Source organism: Sorghum bicolor, chromosome 8 (genome assembly GCF_000003195.3).
Source record: "Sorghum bicolor cultivar BTx623 chromosome 8, Sorghum_bicolor_NCBIv3, whole genome shotgun sequence".
Taxonomy (NCBI): Eukaryota; Viridiplantae; Streptophyta; class Magnoliopsida; order Poales; family Poaceae; genus Sorghum; species Sorghum bicolor.
In genome coordinates this window covers 8,246,589-8,263,602 of record NC_012877.2, presented here as the reverse complement: position 1 = coordinate 8,263,602, position 17,014 = coordinate 8,246,589, and positions in this window count along the sequence as shown.

Below are 17,014 nucleotides of genomic sequence, written 5' to 3'. Positions count from 1 at the left end.
ACGTGCGGCGGTGGCCGGAGAAGATTGAGGCGCGCAACAACGACGACGGAGACGAGGGGACTTAGACGTGTGAGAGGCTGATCTCAGAGGATGGGAAGACGAAAGCTTTATAGGATGGGGGCTTTAGTCTCGGGCGGTGGCTGGCACTGGGACTAAAGACCCTTTAGTCCCAGTGGTGATACGCACTGGGGCTAAAGGGTGGTCTTTAGTCCCGGGCCAATCCACCAACCGGGACTAAAGCCCACCCGCACACGCGGGCTATGAAAAATTTTGGGGGCCTTTAGTCCCAGGCTTTACCATAGCCCGAGACTAAAGACCACCCTGACATGTCTGACTTGTCCTCAATTCTGACAATGTTTCTTTTCTTGGGAAGAACTATGTGGCGCTTTGGCTCATGATTGACTTTCAAGTTGTCATTATTTTTCCCTCTCTTTGGTTTTGTAGACATGTCTTTCACATAGAACATCTGACTCACATCCGCAGCAAGGACGAATGGTTCATCTTTGTACCCAACATTATTGAGGTTCATGGTTGTCATCCCATACTCGTTGTCGACTGTTACCCCACCTCTGGTCATCTTCACCCATTTACAACGGAACAAAGGAACTTTAAAATTTGCTGCGTAGTCTAGTTCTCATATGTCATGTATTTGACCATAATATGTTTATTTGTTCTCATTTGGATCTGTGGCATCTACTCGTACACCACTGTTTTGGTTGGTGTTCCTTTTATCTTGGGCTACTGTGTAAAATGTATTCCCATTGATCTCGTACCCTTTGTATGTGCTGATATGCCATGATGGCTGCCTGGCCAACAATAAAGCTGCCCATCTATGTTTTCATCACCTTGACATTCTTTTCGCAACCAATCGACGAAGGTTTCCATGTGATGATGCCTAATCCAAGCTTCATTCTTCCCAGGCCACTCGGATCGAATGAAATCCTTATGTACCTCGATATACGGATCCACTAATGAGGAGTTCTGCAGAACTGTGTAGTGTGCTTTATTAAAGTAATCGCTCTCCATATCGATATATGTTTTCTTCCCTAGTGTTCCTTTGCCACTGAGTCTGCCCTCGTGTCGTGATTCAGAAACGCTAATCGGGTCAAGGTCTGGAATAAAGTCAACATAGAACTCTATGACCTCCTCTATGTCGTAGCCCTAGGTGATGCTTCCTTCTGGCCGAGAGCGGCTGTGAACATATTTCTTCAAAACACCCATGAACCTCTCGAAGGAGAACATGGTGTGTAGGAACACAGGTTCGAGAATTATAATCTCCTTGACCAGGTGAACTAGGAGGTGTGTCATGATATCAAAGAAGGATGGAGGAAATATCAACTCAAAGCTGACAAGACATTAAACGACATCATTCTATAGAGTAGAAAGTTCATCTGGATTGATTGACTTCTAAGAAATTGCATTAAGGAATGCACATAACTTCACGGTGGTTAGACATACATGCGGAGGTAGAATTCCTCTTAGAGCAATAGGAAGTAGTTGCGTCATAAACACGTGGCACTCATTGGACTTCAAGTTTAGGAACTTCTTCTCTTGTATATTAACTATTCTCTTTATATTGATGGAGAATCTAGATGGGACCTTGATGCTCTTCGGGCATTCAAACATGCTTTCCTTCTCTTCTTTGCTCAGAGTGTAGCTAGCAGGGCTTAAGTATTGGCGCCCATCATCTGTCTTCTCCGGATGCAGGTTGCCTCATTCTTTCATTTCTTACAAGTCCTGTCATGCTTCAAGTGAATCCTTAGGCTCTCCGTAGACACCCATGAACCCAAGAAGGTTCACACGAAGATTCTTTGTCAGGTGCATCACGTCGATCGCATGGCGGACCTCTAGGACATGCCAGTAGGGTAGCTCCTAGAATATGGACTTCTTCTCCCACATAGGTGTGTGTGTCCCTAAGTGTCTTTGGGAACAAGTTCGCTGCCCTGTCCTTTACCAAATACTACTTTCATATCCTTCACCATTTTGAGTATATCATCCTCGGTTTGGTTATGAGGCTTAGTCCGGCGGTCTGCCTTGCCTTTAAAATGTTTGCCTTTCTTTCTTACTGGGTGGCGCACAGGAAGAAACCGACGGTGGCCAATGTACACGACCTTTTGACATTTTTTCAAAAATATGCTATCAAGGTCTTCAAAATAGTGTGTGCATGCATTGTATCCCTTGTTTGTCTGGCCTGAAAGATTACTTAGAGCAGGCCAGTCATTGATTGTGACGAACAACAATGCTCGTAGGTCAAAGTGTTCTTGTTTGTACTCATCCCACACGCGTACACCTGACTTGCTCCATAGAAAAAGAAGTTCCTCAACTAATGGCCTCAGGTAGACATCGATGTCATTGCCAGGTTGCTTCGGCCCTTGGATGAGCACATGCATCATAATGAACTTTTGCTTCATGCATAACTACAGAGGAAGGTTGTAGATGCATAGAGTGACTGGCCAAGTGCTATGAATGCTGCTCTGCTCCCTAAAATGATTAAAATCATCTATACTTAAAGCAAACCTCAAGTTTCTAGCCTCATCTGCAAACTCTAGGAATTCTCTATCTATCGCTCTCCACTGGGTTCCATCAGCAGGGTCCCTCTGCATATTGTCTATCTTACGGTCTTCTTTATGCCACCACAACAACTTTGCATTGTATTTATTTCTGAATAAATGTTTCAAGTGAGGTATTATAGGAGCATACCACATGACCTTGGTAGGGATTTTCTTCCTGCTAGGACGTTCTTCACACTCAACATTGCCAAGATCATCTCGCCTGATCTTATACTGCGATGCTTTACATACCAGGCATGCATCTAAATTCTCGTATTCCTCCCCATGGTATAGGATGCAGTCATTAAGACATGCGTGTATCTTCTGGATTTCTAATCCCAAAGGGCAGACAACCTACTTTGCTTCATACGTAGTGGTGGGCAATTCGTTTGCTCTTGAAAGCATCTTTTTCATGATCTTCAATAACTAACCAAATGCCTTGTTGGATGTACCATTCTTTGCCTTCTATTACGACAATTCTAGTGTTGTACCCAGCTTTTTTGTCCATCTTTAGCGGTCAGATAAAGCTATTTCCTATGATCCTCTAGCATGCACATGAACTTGGCCTCCTCCTTCACTTTCACACTCTCTTTGTGCATCGTGAATGGCATCACCAAGAGCATCGACATCAGCTACCATGTCTAAAAGGATCAAGATGCCCAAGAGGGGGGGTGAATTGGGCTCCTCTAAAAATTTAAGCAGCCTATAAGCTCCAATTCAACCCCTTGTGCCTAGTGTGTTCTAGAGAGCTACCGGATAAAAGTTTTGCAACCTAATTCCAATCCTATTCTAGCATGGCAATTCTAGGAATATAAATGTTCAAAGTACATGCTAGAAAGTAAAGGAGGAGAGCAAGAGGAACGCGGTGATGTTTTGCCGAGGTATTGGAGAGTTGCCACTCCCCACTAGTTCTCGTTGGAGCACCCACTTCTCGTTGGAGCACCCACACAAGGGTCTTGCTCCCCCTTGGTCCGCGCAAGGACCAAGTGCTCTCTACGGGCTGATTCTTTGACACTCTGTCACGGTGAATCGCCCAAAACCACTCACAAGCTTGACACGAGCCACCCACAAGGACTCTGTGCAGTCTTCGTGCCTCCAATCGCCACCGAACCATCTAGGTGATGGCGATCACCAAGAGTAACAAGCAAAGAACTCTCACTTGACCCAAACAAGGCTCTAGAGAGTGGTGGATGCACACTTGAACTCTTGGAACTCAATAGAGAAGGATTCACTCAAGAAATCACTGAATTCTGAATCCTCTCTAGGCTCTTGCTTCTCTCTTGCACCACAAGGTATTTCTCAGCTGATCAAATGGGCAAGAGACCTCCTATGGATGAAGTGGAGGAGTATAAATCCTCCCCATCAAGTCCAAGGGCCGGCCACCTGAATTCCACAGCAAACGGGAGCACCGAACGCGCTTGATGTTGCACCAGACGCTCTGCACAGAGCGTCCGGTGCCCTATTAACGGCTAACTGTACTTCTTCTGACAACACATCGGACACACTCACAGTGGGTCCGGTGACCCCGTCCGGTGTGAGGGTGAATTGCAACCCTCTTTGGGTATGGGACCGGACGCACCCCAGTGGGTCCGGTGCGTGCGTCCGGTGCCTGGTCGATTTGTAGACCTCCCTGGGTAAGGGATCGGATGCACCCCGATGAGTCTGGTGCGTGTGTCCGATGCCTAACCCTAGGCATCCAGGCACGCTAACCCAAGTCAGCACCACCAGACTCACAGAGCGTCCGGTGCAGCGTCTGATGCTTGTTTAGGCACCCAAACTTCGTCAAAACGCGATCTTTCCAAAATGATGTTAGTTGCTCTCGATCTAAGGACTTTCTCAGAGCTGCCTAGTGCTAGGTTTACCAAGTGTGCACCACACCTAAACCTAAAGCCTTGCCTAGGTCAAGCTATCCAGTCAATGCCCCCTTAATAGTATGGTCAAAGGAAAAACAAAGTCCTAAACTACTCTAAGTGCCCTTCATCACCATGTGGCACCTAGACCTAATCTAGTCCCGACGATGGCCAACCATCCTTTGAAAACCGAAATGATTTCCACCATTAAGTCTGCATGAATGATCTAGTCCATCGATCACCATTACCATGACCTAACATAAATAACTTTGCCTCTACAAAACACACGTTAGTCATAGTAATCAACATTGTCATTAATTACCAAAACTCATTAGGGGCCTAGATGCTTTCAACACCCCCTTTTTGGTGATTGATGACAACAATCTTGAGTATGTTTGAAGTGGGGATTTCAAATGACTTGGTTTCTGTTGGCGTTTCTTAAAATACACTTTTCATACCGCCAACATGCATACAAACTCTATAAAATATCACCAAACATTAGAAATAGGGTTTTTTATGCTAACCAAATTCCACAGTTTTGGTGAACACATGTGTATGTAGGACACTAGGGTTTGAGCCGCCAAAATCAAAGAACACTAGACCACAACACCAAAACAACATCAGACGCTAGAGTAGTAGCTAATAACGTAGACGTGGTGTCTAGGTTAGAGGTTACCCTCGTTTGCCTCGTATCCCACGGTTGAGGGGTCGGCAGCAGGTGGTGATAGCCCTGTTTGTCCTTAGTTTCCCCCACGTCTAGATACGGCGTAGAGCTACACGCCGGTATTACCTGGCAGACCAGGTACGCTCCGGTGCCTGAAGTAAGATTAGAAAAGCACGTTGCCTTGCACAAAACTTCTACCATTAGGAGAACCTCACTACCTAAGTCATCCCTCTCACTTTACTCTAGGGTACACTTAGTTTAAGTCTCAAAACACCTCCGTTCCCTGTGAAATCTCGATACCCTGAATACCACCGGGTGAAGTGCTACAACGGTACTTCCGTGCGCTTGCGGATAATTGGCTGCATCGCTAAGAAATACCAACAAGCATTTCTGGCGCCGTTGCCGGGGAACGGTTGTCGTTTTTGAGTCAAACCTAGTTGCCCGTGTATCATCTCCCATTTTTATCTAAAATATATATATATATATATATATAAATTATAAAAAAATACTATGGAGCCAAACACACATTACCAACTCTCTGCTCCTAAGGGCGAGCTCGTAGAACCACCACAATCGTCAAAACCAATCACAGCTTCAAGTTATGAGCTCCGTCCTGGCTTTATAGCCATGGTTCGGGAACAAACCTTCTCAGGCCTAGATTATGAAAATCCATATCATCATTTAAGGGAGTTTGAGCAACTCTGTGCATGCCTGACAATTTCGGGTATGTCGCAAGAAACCCTTAGGTGGAAATTGTTTCCCTTTTCTTTTGAAGAGAAGGCGAAACAATGGTACGCCCATAACGTAGGAAAGGTGAAAGGAGATTGGGAAGAATTGAGGAACAGATTCTGTCTCACGTTCTTCCCTATATCTCGTGTCGCTGCCCTACGACAAGAGATTCTCAGCTTCCAACAACAAGAGAAGGAAACCATAGGTGCAGCCTGGGATAGATTTTTAATTCTTACCCGTTCTGGCCCAGACTTGTCAATCCCTAGCCACGTGTTGTTACAACATTTCTGGCTAGGGCTACACAAGGAGTCTACCCTACAATTAGACATAGCTGCCGGAGGGTCGTTTAACCACAAGACCACAGCAGAAGGAGAAGCCTTACTAGACCTCATTCTAGAGAACACTCCTCCGCTAGAACCCCTCCGCGTAGAGCCTGAACCTGAAATAGAGGAAGTCTCAATAGCCTCCACTGACAATACACCTATAGAGACATCTCCTACCATATCGGGACCCCCGAAGGAAGATTTTCAACCTTCAGATCTCCCGTTCTTCGAGGATGATCTTTTTAAAGATTTCATAAACACCTCGAAGTACTCATGTCAAAGAAAGCCACAAGTTGCCACTGCTAATGATCAGCTAGATGAGGATTTTATAAAACATTCAATTAATGAACTCTCAGCTATCATGACTCAGGAATGGACCAAAACGGAGTTATCTTCTGATCCACTTCAGATTAATACTCCATCTTCGTCCATTCAGTGCAAAATTCGGCGTAGCTGGGAAGAAGCATTGTATAATCCACTTGTCGGGGCCAATTTAATGTCGAAATATTTTATGCTCACCCATCTAGGGTCTGAACCACTGGCCCCGACAGAGAAAACTCTCAGGGTAGCCCCACGTACGGAATTGAAAAGTTGTGGGATTCTCCACCAAACCCATGTACGACTTGATAACATTAGAACGAGTCTTGACTTTTATGTCTTTGACATTAAAAGTTTTGACATCCTTATAGGCCACCCTATAGAGCTTTTAACCCATGAACTGCCAGCTACAGGGGCAATGAACGTAAAATTGGGAAGAGATACTTTTTCCATTCCAATCACTCGAGCTAAAAACTCAGTGACCGACTCTCGACCCGACCTACCTTTGCCCAAGGAGGTGATGGCCGTTTCACCTTTTGAAACACCTGAATCGTCCATAGATAAAGACTCCGAAAGCTTCATTTGAGAAGAGGACAAGCTAGGAGAAACCATAGAACTCCCCGCGGATGAAACGCCACCAAAACCTCCAGTTGAGCTTAAACCCTTGCCCACTGGGCTGCGTTATGCCTTTCTAAATGGCAACAAAGAAACTCCCGTAATTATTAGTGATAAGCTATCTGATGAGGAGTCGAACAAACTCATTGTCGTCTCAGAAAAACATAGCATAGCCTTTGGGTATTCCTTGCAAGACCTCAAGGGAATAAGCCCAACACTCTGCACACATCGCATACCTACGGACCCTGAGCTTACACCTTCTCGTGAACCCCAACGTAGGCTGAACAACGCGATGCGTGAAGTCGTGAAAAAGGAAGTTCTCAAACTTTTTCACGCCGGGATTATTTATCCCGTACCACACAGTGACTGGGTCAGTCCCGTCCTAGTGGTTCCAAAGAAGGGAGGCATGACGGTCATTAAAAATGATAAAGATGAGTTAATCCCCCAACGACCACAGACAGGGTGGAGAATGTGTATCGATTATCGAAAACTTAACAAGGCAACAAAGAAAGATCATTTCCCACTGCCCTTCATTGACGAAATGTTAGAGCGGCTGGCGAAACATTCTTTCTTTTGTTTTCTTGACGGGTATTCGGGTTATCATCAGATCCCTATCCACCCCGATGATCAAAGCAAAACCACGTTCACATGCCCATATGGAACGTTTGCTTATAGACGCATGTCCTTTGGACTATGCAATGCACCCACCTCCTTTCAAAGGTGCATGATGTCTATCTTTTCTGACATGATCGAGGAAATTATGGAAGTTTTCATGGACGATTTTTCAGTCTATGGGAAAACTTTTGATCATTGTCTAGAAAACTTAGACAAAGTGTTGCAAAGATGCCGTGATAAAGACCTGGTACTTAATTGGGAAAAGTGCCATTTCATGGTCAGAGAAGGCATCGTTCTCGGACACCTAGTTTCCGAGAGGGGAATCGAGGTAGACAAGGCCAAAATTGATGTAATAGAGGGTCTACCTCCTCCAGTGAACGTAAAAGGGATCCGAAGTTTCTTAGGCCATGCTGGTTTCTATAGAAGGTTTATAAAAAACTTTTCACAAATTGCAAGGCCTCTTACAAATCTTTTAGCCAAAGAAACACCCTTTGAGTTCATCGATGAGTGTCTCACTGCCTTTCATACTTTAAAGAAGGCACTCATCTCAGCACCAATCATCCAACCCCCGGATTGGTCGCTACCATTTGAGATAATGTGTGATGCTAGTGACTTTGCTGTCGGGGCAGTCTTAGGTCAAACAAAAGATAAACAACATCATGCAATTGCTTATGCTAGCAAAACTATGATAGGAGCTTAGTTAAATTATGCTACCACAGAAAAAGAGCTCCTTGCCGTAGTTTTCGCTATTGATAAATTCAGATCTTACTTAGTGGGAGCAAAAATAATTGTTTATACTGATCATGCTGTTCTAAAATACCTGCTCACTAAGAGAGATGCAAAACCTCACCTCATAAGATGGATCTTGCTGTTACAAGAATTTGATTTAGAAATAAAAGATAAAAAGGGTATAGAAAATACTGTGGCAGACCATCTTTCACGTATGCAAGTCACTAACATGCAGGAACTACCCATTAACGACTTCATGCGCGACGACATGCTGTTAAGAGTGACTGTCCTGAACCCGTGGTACGCCACTGTTGACGGTCCTTAAGTATCAAATTTAATTATCAAATAAACAAAGAAAAGGATCCAAATGAAATCAACATCTAGACTTAGGGTTTTATCTGATAGAATTCAACAAGTTTTGGTGTTTGTCTATTTCTGCAGGGGGTTATCAGGAAATACGGAAGAAAGGCCCACACGTCGGGATTACATAGAGATATTAACGTGCCGCGCAATTATCTTACATCTAGAAGACTTCAGAAGCCACGGGAAGGAAGCGGAGGCCGAACGGGGCCTGAGGCAGGGCGCCCGCCCTCGTGCCCTGGGCGCCCGCCCTGACTTGGAGCCCAATCAGGACTCTTTCTCTCGGGAGATCTCCACCGACCTAAAGGATCAAGAATAACCGTTCAATCAATGTCGGTTTGATCCGACGGCCCAGGTTCACTTGAGGGGACTATATAACCAGACCCCCTGGCCCCTGGAGGAGGCACCCCCTTGATCATTATTCATTATTCATAAACAGAGCAAAAGCTAGGGTTTAGAGATGAGAGCTCTCCTCTCTTCTCTAAACTAGAGTAGATCTAGATAGTAGCAAGATGGAGAGCGAAGGAGGATTAGAGGAGAGGCCGGCCTGTCGGTTCTTCCTCCGGTTGTACTTCGTCATGATCAAGCTCTAATCAAGCTTGCTCATGGGATGACTCTGGTAATCTACTTCTAATTCATTATGCAATTACTAATCATGTATGTTCTGGTTCACAACTCATTTGAGTACTTCTAATCTATAGGACGCTATAGGTTAGAGTTGTAGTATAGGTGTAAGCGTGGTGCTTAGACCTAGATTACTTGTGGATATCCCCTGTCTAGCTGGATCGTGGTAGGCCGCGTAGGTGATAGTTACGTTGGTCCTCTGTAGTCCACCTCTCGTTAGCAGGACAGGTAGGGTTTATCGGCTTAAGGATAAGCATCCTTTGTGGTGTAATCTTATCACGTGGTTCGTCCCAGACATAGACATACCCCTTTGAAGTAGAGAAACCATAGTTATCCTCTCTATTCTGCTACCATCGCCCATATACTAGAATTGCTCTATTCTCTATTCCCATATTATCACTCACTGTTATCTTACCTTTAATATTGTTCTTATTCAATTCTACCATCTTTCCTATTTACACTTATCTATTTATCTTGGTTAAGTTAGAGTGTAGTTAGTTCTCCCGTTTCCCTGTGGATACGATAAAACCTTTAACCGGGTAAAAGCTTCAATGGTATCCGTGCGCTTGCGGATTATCTGTGTGCGTATAAATACCATAGTACACTCTAGTGCCATGCTGGGGATGACAACCTAGTATTCAAGTGGTGTTAGCAAGTGTCAACAAGCATTTTTGGCGCCGTTGCCGGGGAAACGGTTGCTGAGTTGACTACGAACTAGCTTAATCGTTTTCTAAAAAAATAAAAAAAAAATATTTTCCTTTTATCCTTTGCCTCATCTATGCTAATCTTTCTTCTTATCTAATCCTTGATCTCTGGTCTATCATGAATTCAAACATGTCTATCTATGAATTCCATAGACCTACGGGCACACATCTCGAACCACCAAAATTTTCAAAGCCTATCATAGCATCTAGTTTTGAGATAGACCCCGAATACATAGAATTTGTTCAAAAACAACCTTTCTCAGGAGAAGGTGAGGAAAACCCATACACACCTAAGAGAGTTTTATCGAGTCTGTGACCTCCTTCGCATAGAAGGAATGTCCGATGAGACCCTTAAATGGAAGCTCTTTCCGTTATCTTTAACGGGAAAAGCTAGACATTGGTACAAACTCAAAATAGGGAGTGTTCATGGAGATTGGAAGGAGTTATATAGTAGTTTTCTTTCTAAATATTTTCCAATCTCCAAAGTGGCGGAACTTCGGCGTGAGATTATTTCTTTTAGACAACTGGAAGAAGAATCTCTTAGGAAATCATGGGACCGCTTTATTAACCTTACTCTCACTGGCCCAAAGCTTTCTATTCCAGAAGAAGTTCTTCTAATTCACTTTTTTGAGGGCCTTAGTGGGGAAAATAAGGAAACCTTGAATACAGCCTCTAGAGGATCCTTCTATCACCTACCTGCTAGTGAAGCTTGGAATTTGATTGATTTATTAAGTGGAAAGTCTCCTAGCTTTTATATCCCTAAGAAAGAGACAGAACCAGTTCCTAGACAAGAAGAAGAAGTTTCAATAGCCAGATCACAACCACTTCAATTCCAAACTTTAGCTATCGATCCTAAACCATCAATACCCCAAAATTCTCCAAGGGTGGAAGGAATTCCGACCTTAAATCTTTCAGATGCTGATGGTTTAGACTTCTGGTTCCATAAGAGACTTCAAGCAGGGATAATTCAAATCCTCGCAATAATGGTTCTCTTAGAGAATGTCCTGGTTCCTGTTATAAAGAAGTCGAGGATGACATATCAAGTGAAGGAGAGCTAAGCCATATCGAAAATTCTAACACATCCCCTTTCCTAATCACAAGTTCTAAATGGCTAGAATGTGTAGAATGGATGGATAAGGAAGAAGCCTTAATGAATTCTGACTTTGGTTCAATTTCAAATGGTGAGTTCTTGACTCCCTTTGAAGATGGGATTCATCCAACTATAGAAGAGGACATAAGTGAGACCAATCCAAGAGAAACTCTGACCATTCAGATTGGAGACGAAGATAACATTAATGGGCATGGAATTTATTTCATAGCCACTTTGTTTACTCCATGCTCATATGCAACATCTTCCCAATCTATTGGTCTCTCCAACATCACCACATTTGAGATCTCCAACCCCCCTCTTCCATTCTATTTATAAAAACTTTAAAAGGGCGGTTGTCGATGCATATGTCTATAATAAATATTGCAGATCTCGTTGAGTTGATCTTGATTTAGGTCAGCGTTAGAAGGGAAACCACTTCGCCGACATAAATTGATGGTTTCCCATGGACAAGCTTGGTGTCCTAAAATAAGCACTGATCAGATCATAACATGAGTTTTTAATTATTTGCAACATTACCTTGTGTATTGAGCATATAAGGATAATTGTAAAAATATTCCTTCGGGTATTCTTGTCACTAACCTTTCCAGGATTGGAACAAGAAGATCAGATGAATGACAAGCAAGTACAAGGTATGTCCAACCAATCATCATGCAACACTGAATTAAATTCATCCAAACTTGAATTCTGCAAAATTCAAGCTTGGGGGAGTACTTTACATAAAACATCCTTTGCCATGTTGCTATGTTGGTTGTCCCTACCTTTAAGACATGCTCAATATGTTAAATACTAATCACACTACTTCATCTCCACTTGAGTAGATCTCTATAAATGCTGTCATGTTACCTTTATCTATTTACTAGTAAGTGTTAGTTTGGAAGTACTGCACATACTTCTATTGGCTTTTAAATTAAGCATGGTGCTTAGGTTAAACAGCCTTCCTTAATTTGATTAGACATGTAGTCTAGTTCGGTTATTAAACTAAAAACTGCTTGTGTAGACATTGGTATATTTTTGTCGGACTAACCCCTGCAGAGAAACTTTCAATATCAACCTGGGATGTCCTTAGATAAACTCACATCGGAGATGAAGTGAGAAACACATCAAGTTTAACAATTTACACAAGGAAGACGTAGCTCATAAGAGATGACCCATGGAGGGTGCCACAAACATGATGCACAACCGCTAAGAAAGGAAAGCTTCCACAAGGTGATACTGTACCATTACTCTTCAAGTAAGGTAACATCTTAAGGTACTTGACTATCACTTTTATAAGTTTTTCCTTGGTTCTAGTGTTCACATAAATAAAGAGACAAACATGTATGATTTATAACTCCAAATTAACCAACCCAACTGATTCAGCATGTTTAGTCCTTTAATCTTTGTTCTTAGTACTACCTCCATGATCCCACACTCCTAATCATATGAGCTAAAATGTTACACATTCAATCATTGAGAGATATAAAGAAAAAGACATATACATAGATAGATTATCATTCCATAAGGTTGAGCGATCTGATCTGACAAATGTTATAAGTGCTACACTTATGAACTTTTCATCCATCAACTTTGTCTTGCTCACTATGCTTAGGGTTAGAGAAGAACAAATACACTTTAGGTTCTATTGGTGTTTTCCACCAACAGGACCCATGCACTTGATCTCTGCCTTGTCTCTATGAGCAGGTACACTTCAAGCAAAACACGGAGGAGTTTTATAACTCTCAGACTCTACCAAGTGAAGGACCTGGATCTACAGGCACAAACACACTGAGCAGGATACTGCCAACGCCGCACTTCGAACTGCTGGGCAAACGAAGAGGTGCAGACGTCAAGGTCCGCACCTGAATCAAATGACGCACCTGAAGAATGAACACGGTGAGAAGTCTTGTTAAGAAGACTTGAAACATTGAACCCTCGTTGAAAGATAAGATCGGTAGTTATCCATATTTATCCTTTCTGCATTCCCTTTTCCCTTTAATTATTTACTTTCCTTAAATAGATTATTAGTTAATCATGCTATCTTAAAAAGAAAATATAAATGTTAAAAAATACTAAGCCCCATGTGAGTATACGAGTGGCATAAAACCCATAAGTACCTTCACTGTGGTGGCATAAAAATAAAATAAATATTTCTTTTCTGCTTTATAAAATAAAAATATAAAAACAGAAAGTAATATTTATTGAGGAAGCTCAACATGATGAAGGCTAGATATTTATGCTAACACTTAATTAGTTCCACAAGCTTTGTTGTCTATTTGAGCTCCACAGAATTTAAGAATCAAGAAGACTAGCAGACGGAGGACATTCTAATCGCTGTCAGAATGCTGCTGACTTTCAAATACACCTCTGCCACCTGCTAGCTACATCAAGAGAAATTACGTCAAAATTCAGCTTGGGGGAGAGCACCCCCATTTATCTCGCTAAGTATTTATACCTATCTTTATACTTATATTATGTTAGAATATTAAAATACATAAACTATAAAAAACCAAATAAAGATTTTGTGCTTATATATATATATATATCTTTTGCTTAGTGTGTTTAATAAATAAATAAAGTGGCTATGCTAATCTGAATCTTAATAATAAAACTCTAGCATGGATATGATGAATAGTTGTTCTGCCTAATTTGCAAATTTGAAGTTCGCTCTCAAGTTTAGACATAACTGTTATAATGTAAAGCTTGCACGTTCACTCATATATGCTACTTCTACTCCGAAAGTACCATCCACATATATCCATCCATTTCCATCTCCAGAATCACCTAAAAATATTCTACTCCTAATCCGGGAGAGAATAGCCAAAAATATTTCTGTTTTCCCTTGTGAAACAAATGCTCAAGTTATCTTGCTACTTCCACTTGCTATATTATCTCAACAGATGAGTGCTCTGAAAAAAAGAGAAGAAAAGAAAAAAAATAAATGAGGAAATAAAAAGGGGCAAGTGCCCGGAACCTTGAAAGAAAGAAAAAGTAAGACGAGAGGTAAAAATGGACAAGTGTCCGACAGTAGAATTAGGGGTACAAGATACCCACCTGAGAGGAAAGAAAAAGAAGAGAATCTCATTCTCCTCATAAAGTTTCAAAAAAGCAAGGAAGTTATGTATCCCCTCAAAAGAGCAAAAGTAGAATTAGACTTTCACCATTGTTATCACCATCATCACCATACACCATTCATTCGCCACACATGCACATCTTGATTTGGCTTATTGATTTGTTTCTTTGGATCCATGGTTTGACTATACAATAAATGTCTTGTAAGTATGTATACTTTATCTCCCACCTATGAGCTCCAGATATTAAAGCCTTATTAGAGTAGGGTGAGAGAGAAGGCAATGTCACTATGCCTTATACCACAAATACCACAAAAGAGAGATATGAGAGAGAGTCATACAAGGAATCTCTGAGTTTTATTTGAAAATCTGCAAAAAAACTCCAGAGTTATAGCTGATCAAGAATAAGAGACATGTGAAAGCCCTAGTTTGGTTTTGGATAATTGATGAAACCCTAGTACTAACCTCTATACTAAGTGTGTGTAGACTTAATGAGGTTGGTACATGCCAAGTGATGGAGCAAGTGATGATCATGGTGATGATGGTGATGACCACAAGATGATCAAGTGCTCAACTTGGAACAGAAGAAAGAGAAAAACAAAACTCTATGGAGATCAAGGCGAAGGTATTGCTTAGGGTTTTGGTTTTGGTGATCAAGACACCATAGAGGGTGTGATCACATTTAGGATAGATAGCCGTACTATAAAGAGGGGAATTCTTTGGCTAAGCGGTTATCAAGTGCCACTAGGTGTCATTGTTCATGTGCATGCATTTAGAACCTAGTGAGCTAACTTAACTCCTTCGAAGAAAATGATTGTTAAAATGCTAACACACGTGCACTTGTTGGTTTACACATTGTGGTGTTAGCACACTTTGAGAAGGAGGTGGAGTTTGAAGGGTAGAGAGAGGATGGGTTCCTCTCTCCTTTCGGCGCTTTTCGAGAAAATGAAGTGCATATTTTCTATTGCGCCGGTGGGAAATTTGGAGAAGTCGCAGGAAACACTCACCGGACGCTGGCCACTGAGGCACCGGACGCTGTGTCTGAGCGTCCGGTGCAAACAGTGTCTGGCCCAGCTAGGGTAAGGCACCGGATGATAGGCACCGGACGCTGGCTTGAGCGTCTGGTGGTGCGCGTCCGGTGTGCGGGCGTTTTGCGACCCTCTCTGCGCATGGGTCCGGTGAGCACCGGACGCTACCAGTGCTTAGCGTCCGGTGACCCTGTGTGTTTGCGGAGCTCTCTGCGCATGAGTCCGGTGCTAACTTGCTCAGTGTCCGGTGCACTGCAGGTTACCGTTAGACTCTGACACGCGGCTGACGTTGGAGCACCGGACGCAGGTGTTGAGCGTCTGGTGCCCCTTTAAGAGCGTCCGGTGACCCCGTATTTCGCCCAGTGTAAGAGCCAACGGCTCTATTTGTTTGAGGGGCTATAAATACGTGTTTGGCCAGCTTGGGGCTCACTCTCTTGGCTTTCTTGACTACTAGACATCCTTGTGAGCCTATGCCAACACCTCCCACTCATCTCCTTCATAGATTATACATCTTTGTGAGATTGGGAGTGATTCCAAGTGCATTTGCTTGAGTGATTGCATCTAGTGGCACTTGGGGATCATTCTAGCTGCGGTTTTCTTGTTACTCTTGGTGGTTGCCACCACCTAGACGGCTTGGAGCAGCGGAGGAGCTTTGGCACGAGTTGGTGATTGTTCGTGGCCATCTCCCGGTGATTGTGAGGGGTCTTGTACCTTCCCCGGCAGAGATCCGAAAGGTAACTCTAGTGGATTGCTCGTGTCATTGAGCTGCCTCACTTGTGGGTAGGTTCTTGTGGTGTCCTAGTGAGGACGAGGTTCGTGCTACACCTCTTAGCCACCGAACCACCAAGTGTTGGTCGACACAACGGGGACGTAGCGTGCCGGCAAGCACGTGAACCTCGGGAGAAAAATCGGTGTCTCAATTGTGTTTGATTGGCATTCTTTCGGTGCTTGATTGTTTATATTGGTGATTGGTTCATCCCCTACACGGCGGTATAAATATCTCTTCTTATCTTTACTTACCGCAAACTAGTGTAATTAGTTTAGTTGCTTACTTTGACTTGTAGAGACTTAGTTCTTGTGTGCATAGAGATCTTATCAACTAGAATTGTTGGATAGGTGGCTTGCAAACACCCCATTAGAGCTAGAGTAAAAAGCTTCTCTTTGTTATTTACTAACCTCTTGCTCTAGTGAGTTTGTAGAATCTTTAAATAGGCTATTCACCCCCCCTCTAGCCATATTAGGACCTTTCAACATGGCACTTGACTAGACTGTTCTATCTTTTAACTGCTCAAGATGGAAGTGACGGTTACAAGTCCCATAGTGAAAGGTAAAGTAAGTAAGTCTTGACAGTTTACTCTAACTTAGAGATAAGACCTCTTTTAAAAAGCACATGTACCGTCAACTTTTAAAAATATTGCAACAACTTCTGATCCATCGCTGAGATTATCCTTGCTCAGGGACGAGCAAGAGTTAAGCTTGGGGGAGTTTGTTGACGGTCCTTAAGTATCAAATTTAATTATCAAATAAACAAAGAAAAGGATCCAAATGAAATCAACATCTAGACTTAGGGTTTTATCTGACAGAATTCCACGAGTTTTGGTGTTTGTCTATTTCTGCAGGGGGTTATCAGGAAATACGGAAGAAAGGCCCACACGTCGGGATTACATAGAGATATTAATGTGCCGCGCAATTATCTTACATCTAGAAGACTCCAGAAGCCACGGGAAGGAAGTGGAGGCCGAACGGGG